The sequence below is a fragment of the Opisthocomus hoazin genome, chromosome 11 (assembly GCF_030867145.1).
Source record: "Opisthocomus hoazin isolate bOpiHoa1 chromosome 11, bOpiHoa1.hap1, whole genome shotgun sequence".
In the NCBI taxonomy this organism is placed as follows: Eukaryota; Metazoa; Chordata; class Aves; order Opisthocomiformes; family Opisthocomidae; genus Opisthocomus; species Opisthocomus hoazin.
The window spans coordinates 4,704,480-4,710,624 of record NC_134424.1 but is presented as its reverse complement, the minus strand read 5'-3'; positions in this window follow the sequence as shown (position 1 = coordinate 4,710,624).

Below are 6,145 nucleotides of genomic sequence, written 5' to 3'. Positions count from 1 at the left end.
ACGTTCCCCCACCGTGCTCTTGAGGCAAGCACGTATCTACACCGCGATCCATGCAGACTGCAGCCTCGCGAAGAACCGTCGCTGGCACGAGAGGAGGAATTGCTATTTGTGCTTCAAAAGAAATAGCAATGTTTGGAAATTCTGCTTTCATTCTGGATCGGAATAAAAAACAAACTGTCAACACTTCCTTTGAAATGAAAATGAAAATTGAGACAAAACACTAAAATGAGAATCAGTATTTGAGATTAACAAAGCACTTTGTTAATGTTTTCTTTGGAGGTGAAATATTTTGTTTTGACTTTTACATGTCTATAAATGTACCGTAATTGCTTATGCTATTGTGTGAAAACGGCAGTATAGTCCAAAAGTGTGTAACAGCGTCTTAGAATGGAAATATTTTGGTCATGCTGAAATAATGATGCTGAAATGACATTGCCTGTTTTTTAAAGCAAAAATTGTAGTCAGTTCACCCGTCCCTGCAGAAATGTCTTTCCATAAAAGGGAAAATGCTTCTTAAACGGGTTAATTTCTGGCTGCGGGGGTTAGAGCTGTGCAAAGTGGGTGCCGTCTCAGGGTACACACCTTTAAAAAAAGATCTCCTTCCTCTTCTGCTCAGCACTTCCAAAGGGCAACTTCTTTTGAGTACTGGCTTCCTCGCACCTGAGGCTCCAGGTGAAAAAACAAGTCTGGCTGTAATGTGGAGGATCTCGTATCTTGCAGAGCAGTCTACGAGCAGCTTTCTGACCTAGGGATATACTGGGAGGAAGGTGTGAGAAAGCAGCTTGGAAAGACAACTGGGCTGGCACTGGTTTGCCGTGGGCTCTCGGATTAACACGGGAAGATACGTGGGGACTTGAAGTGTGTCAGTGTGGGGGTTAGTGGCTAACCTAGGTGAAGCTTAGAATGTTTATCACATCTAACTGTTCCTTCTTTTTTTTGTTTTTTTTTGCTCTCACCTCTGAGTTCTCTTTCAAAATAAAAACCAACTCCAAGAAATACCATTTTTCTGTTTTTGGCCTTTTCTGGATTTCAGGCACTACACAGGAGCTATTCTGATCTTTTGATGCTCCCCCGTCTTCCAGATCTGTTAAAAGCCTACTAAAGATTTTTAGTCATTTTCTCGGAGGAGGGACATAATTTGTCTCAAAGTGTGTACTTTAAAGATGTACTTTAAAGAAAAAACAAAAAACTTTTCCATTCTGAATAGTTCAGAGATACGTGTGGTTTTTTTGGTGTTATTTTATTGTACCAGACTTAAATTTCTGCAGCTATAAACCAAAACTCAGACCAACCAACCAAAACCCCTAACCTCCTTTTGTAAACCCTGTGATGTGCATTGATGTACAGTATTTTCTGAAGATCTAAGGGGGTCTCAAAACACAGGATTCTTCCCATTTTCTTACTGTTCTCGCTATTCTTACTCTGCTGCATCTCGCTTGCTTGGTATTGTATTGAATTGCTACAGATTCTTTCAAAGCACACTGATCAATTTGAATCAAAGTACCTCACAAATTGCTGTCACACACCAATGAATGAAATCACTGTAAGTCAGGTCAGGGATCTCTAGCTACCTAATCTACGCTTCATTACTGAAAGCAAAAGTATCTGCTGGTCCTGCACCCTCCATGGTTTTCATCAGCATCGGGCCCATTGGTCTGTGCCCAGGGCTGGGGCAGTCTCTAATTCTGTGGAAACTCTCAAGAAGTCTTACAGTTCTAAACCTCAAGAATCAGGTTCTGTTGTGTGTTGTGGAGTTAAAGACCTCCCAGGGCAGTGAGATAAACCGGCCCAGCTGAGCCCCCACCGCTGCCGAGACCAGCATCCTTCGTTCCTTTGCTTTTTCTCTATGTTAGCTGGCCCGGCCGTGCAGAGCCGCTGCTGGTGGTGAGAGCCAGCTTCGGAGAAATAACAGTTTTCAACTGGAGCAACACGAAGGAAGGAACAGGAAATGCCAGAATGCCCTTTCTGGGTGGATCTTTATTTTAAAGATCCATCAGAATCGGCAATATGGTATTTTCTGCCCTTTTTTCTTTGTTTTGTCTGGAAAGAGTGTGACATCATTACATTGCGGTCACTTGGTTTCTAGTTTGTTGTGATTTCTGTGGTGTTTCAGAAAGATGAGAATGTGAAAGTATGTAATCACAATGTAAAACTTGGATGTTGCTTCTGTATCTTCCTTCAGTGCTGATGAATATGAACATATTCCCAATGCTCGACCTCAGCTTATCAAGCGTAAGATCAAGTGAGAAAACAGAGATTTGTCCAAGTGCATCAGGCAGAATTGGACTCATATTATAGGCAGGGCCTGGTCCTGCTCTCTTTAAAATTCTCAGAAAATACGTTTTGCAGAAGCTTAAAAGAAATCTAAAATGTGATTCTAAACTAGGCTTTGTGTAAATTTAGTGCAAGAAGAAAACCAAAATTGGGAATCTAAAACAATTTCTCATCATTATTTTGTCAGAGGTTTAACACCACCACATCTCCTTTCCTAACAAGGTGATTTTTTTCACTGTTGATTCTCAGTACATACTCCACAAGCAGCTCTGAGAGCTGACTCAAAGTGAAATCATACGCTCTGTGTATACGTTTCTATTACAAGGTGTGCCAAATACCTTACAAAGAAGAGTAATTAGCATTTCTGTTTCATTAATGAAGAAGTGCAGGTATGATTGCTTAACTTATTTGCTTGAGATCCCACAACAAATCAGTGATGAAACTACCTACCAGCTTTTTCGTACGCTAGGGTTAGATTTAAATGTTCCTCCTTTGAACATGGAAGGAGAAGATGATTTGCTGTGAATTGAAATGTTTCAGTGAGTTGCAGGGACGTGGGTTTCGAAGCACGCAAACCTCCCCAAAGCTGAGCTTCATCCTAAAATCCATTGCAAATAATCTTTGTTACCACACAAAGACCCAAGTCATTCGTGTGCCTTCTTTGCTTTATTTCCATAGAAATAACTGTGGCTTTTATTTTGTTCCTGCTACAGAGGGTACGGTGTTAGTTTCCTCAGAAACAGGTAGATACTATTTGCATATTTTTAAATATTTTCCCTGAAACAAAACAAAATACAGTGTTTTCATTAATCCTACATGTCTGTCGTTGAATGTGGAGGACCTCTTGATGTCCAATGTTTGTCTTTTTTTTTTTCCTCCCCAAAATATTGTTCCTATTTGAAATGGCTTTCCTGTAGAAACCAACAAGTTTTTGGAAGTCTATTATTTGAAAAACTTCATTCCACTGTTTTCAACATAGAAAATAAAGGGACCGGAATGAAACCAGAGGCGTTTCCCCCTATCAGCTAAACCCTGCTGACGTGGTTCCGGTGGCCTGTATCTCCCTCTCAGAGGCCAGGCCGGAGCGGTGCCGCAGGAGCCCGCACCCACCCTGGGAACCGGCTCCGTGTTGCCCAGCGGTGCCAATGCAATGCAGAGCTTCTGAATAAACAAGGTGCAGAAATTCACGGGGCTGCGACTTGCTTTTTTAGTGAAGAAATGCTATGTTGTCCCGGTTTTCAACAGTAATTCTAGGTATCTTGGGAACAACTGTGTGTGTGTGTTTGTTTTGAAAGAGCAGGCTAGCAGCACCGCTTTTCAAATTGACAATTATGGGCTGTATTTTGTTGGTTTGGGTGACACCTGTAAATGGAATGAGGTGTTGTTTTGGATGATTGAATTTGCTCTCCTAGGTTGTTTTTGTAGGTAGGTTGTGTAACTTTACTAGACATTAATATGCGCGTTTACGCCTCTCTAGGCTTGTTTTGGTTGGTGGGATTCTTTAAGAGCAGGCATGCTGGGAAATGCAGTTCCTCGGGATGAGCTGAAAATTGAGAGCATGTGAGGAGCTCCAGGAATTCTTGCAAGGAGCACGCTGTGCCGGTACTGGGGGACACGCAGCTGGCTGGGACGTGGACGTTACTTAAGGGCAGCTCTGCTCTAGGAAAGGTCTGGTCTCTGCTCTTCTGAGGGTTGCAAAGGTAAGCTGGTATTTCTGTCACTTTAACTGGACTTTGATACCTCTTTTAAAATAATGAAGTGGACCTCGAGGAAAAGGACAGAAGGTAGCCTGTAGCCTGCGTTTACTGTTGGTGCATCCACATGCAGGCCTTGGCACGGCTGCTGGCAGCCCAGTGCCCACCGCTTGCTTTGAAACCCTCCCCTGTCCTCTGCCAATGCTTTTCTCAACGCGACTCTTGCCGCCCGGAAGAGACCTTTCACGTCTTCACTGTGTGGAGTACCCACTGATGTTCTGGGGGAGGATATTGTTAATGCTGTAGAGAGAATATTATTGTCTAATTAGAAAAGCAAACTAGCGTTGTTTCACTTAACAGAGATTTCTAACGCTACAAGGGTCTGTGTGCTGCAGAGGGCTCGAGGCAGGGAGAGTCATGGGAGGGGAAGATGGCCAGTAATGAAAACTGTTAGTGGTGGCTGTGTCTTGACGATGAACAAAGTGGTCAGAAGAGAAATGGTGGCTAAATTCGCTACGGTTTTAATGCCGTCTCGTGCACTGGGGTTTGCTGAGTTTGGGTTTGGGTTTTTTTTTCCCCTGGAGGTCTGGGCAAGTTGTATCTCCTTTGTCTCTCTGGTCATTTGGTTAATAGAGTTAATGACGCGGGCTGGCTGCAAGGGAATGTGTAGCACAGGAGACACGTACAAGATAGTAAAAGCGCGAAGTCCTAAGTGTTGCTGTTGAGATTTCTCGTGTAAGGGATGTCCCATGGGAAATGCCATCTTCCTGTTAAGAAGCTGAGACTCGATCTGTGGCCAAAACTCCAGATGATTCCCTTGTAAAACACTCAGAAGTAGTAGCACTCTGAAGTTGCACTTAAGCAAGCTTCCAGCTATTCATGTTTGGTCAGAGAGAGCCCCAAAATACTAAATCTGAGGTATCTGTACCCGTTCTGAACTATTGCTGATGTTCATAGAAGAGGTGTGGCCTCAAATGTTTCCAGCGATGGGGCATCTCCCAGCTCTCTGGGCAACCTGTGCCAGGGTTTCACCACCCTCAGTGTAAAACGTTTCTTCCTTCTATCCAGTCCAAGTCGGCTCGTGCCCAGCCATTCATCCCCCAGCACCCCCAAGCCCTTCTCGGCAGGGCTACTCTCCATCCCCTCCTCACCAGCCCGCATCAATCACGGGGGCAGCCCTGACCCGGGCGCAGGACCCTGCCCTTGGCCTTGCTGAACCTCATGAGGCTGATGGGCGCCCACCTCTCCAGCATCCCGTCCCTCAGCCCTGCCGGCCGCGCCGCCCAGTGCGGTGTCATCTGCAGCCGTGCTGAGGGTGCGCTCCGTCTGCGTCTTTGGTGAAGGTGTTCAGCAGTACCGGTACCAGTATGGACCCCTGAGGGACACCGCTCGTCACCGGTCTCCGTCTGGACGTTGAGCCATTGACCGCTACTCTCCGGATGCGGTTTTATGTAGCAGTAAACCACCGCAGACTCGCCAGCTCGCAGATGCCTGGAGTAACACTTGGCGTTGATCTTTGGCTGCTGATAACTGTGAATGTAACGTGTAGGGGATGTTCTCACTTCAGGTGGTCAGAATCACTGTACAACCAAGAAAGTCTTGGTTCTTTGTGAATAACTGGGACGGATGGTTGCAAGATAAGGGACTCCTGAGTAATCCCTTGAGGCGGCTGGGCCTCGGGAGAACAGGTATACAAACCGCAGAGATAAGGAGGCTGCGGGATGATCTGAAGACCCCGCTGATCACTGAGAGACGCCAATCAAACATGCGCGACGGACATTACCATATACTAATGAGCTCTCGGTAAAATTATGATAAGCATTTCTTGCAAATGTAATGAATGTGTACGTTAACATAGCATAACTACCTAGTAAGGGTGTCCTTTCGGTGCACACGTTTGGAGGAGAGATCCCCCGCGTGCCCGGCGCCATAATAAAGAATACCTGCATAAGTCTGCCGACTATTGAGTCTTCAGTTACGGTTTTTCACGGCATAGCTACCTAATTTACAACTTTTTTTGTGCGTTGGATTAGCGCTTCCCTCTCTTTCCCGGAGCCACCAGGGGCCCTGCCCGGAAGGGGGTGCGCAGAGGCCTCCCGGCCCCCGGCAGAGCCGCGCTGAGGGGCCGGGGCGTCCCCGGGGCGCGGGGAGCCTCTGCCGGGCTGGGGGGGCGCGGA